Source organism: Egretta garzetta, unplaced genomic scaffold (genome assembly GCF_000687185.1).
Source record: "Egretta garzetta isolate BGI_Z169 unplaced genomic scaffold, ASM68718v1 scaffold395, whole genome shotgun sequence".
Taxonomy (NCBI): Eukaryota; Metazoa; Chordata; class Aves; order Pelecaniformes; family Ardeidae; genus Egretta; species Egretta garzetta.
In genome coordinates, this window is record NW_009259794.1 from 120,082 (window position 1) to 121,085 (window position 1,004).

The following is a 1,004-nucleotide window of genomic DNA, read 5'->3' on the forward strand; positions in this document are numbered from 1 at the left end:
GGGCCGGGGGGCGCCCGCCCCGCTGCTCCTTTACTGGGGGGGGGAAGTTTCCGCTCGGCAGCAAGCGTGCGGCTCTGACTCAGAGAGAAACTGGCTGTGAGCACGGGTAGGCTCCCCGGGGGGGGGGGTGGGGGGGCTCACCTGTGCCGGGGCAGACCCCGGGACCCCAGGGGTTCCCCCCATGCTGAGACAGAACCCAGAACCCCAGGGGTTCTCCCCACACCAGGGCAGACCCTGCATCCTCAGGGGTTCCCTCCAAGCTGGGGCAGATACCAGGACCCCAGGGGTTCCCCCCAAGCTGGGGCAGATACCGGGACCCCAGGGGTTCCCCCCACACTGGGGCAGATACCGGGACCCCAGGGGTTTCCACCACACTGGGGCAGATACCAGGACCCCAAGGGTTTCCCCCATGCCAAGGTGGACCGTGTGACCCAAGGGGTTCCCTCCATGCCAGGGCAGACCCCGGGACCCCAGGGGTTCCCCCCATGCTGAGACAGACCCCAGAACCCCTGGGGTTTCCCCCATGTCAGGGCAGACCCCCCGAACATAGGGGCTCCCCCCACACCAGGGCAGACCCTGAATCCTCAGGGGTTCCTCCCATGCTAGGGCAGACCCCGGGACCCCATCACCGGTGCAGACCCCAGGTCCCCTGGGGCTCCCCCCACATCAGGGCAGACCCCAAAACCCCAGGGTTTCCCCCCAACACTGAGGCAGACACCAGGACCCCAGGGATTCCCCCCACCCCAGGGTAGACCCCGGGACCTCATGGGTTCCCCCCACGCCGAGGCAGACCCCGGGACCCCAGGGGTTCCCCCCCACGCTGGGGCATTCCCCGTCCCCCGCCAGCCCGGTGCCGCTGTGCGCGGCGCCTGCAGCTGCCCGGGCAGGTGCTCCCCTCTTTGCCTGCAGAGAAAACCCTCCCGCCGCAGGTGACGTGGGGGACACGGGGCCGCAGCTGGGTGGGATTTTCCTGGCCGGCCCTGAAACCATCTGGTTTTGACTCT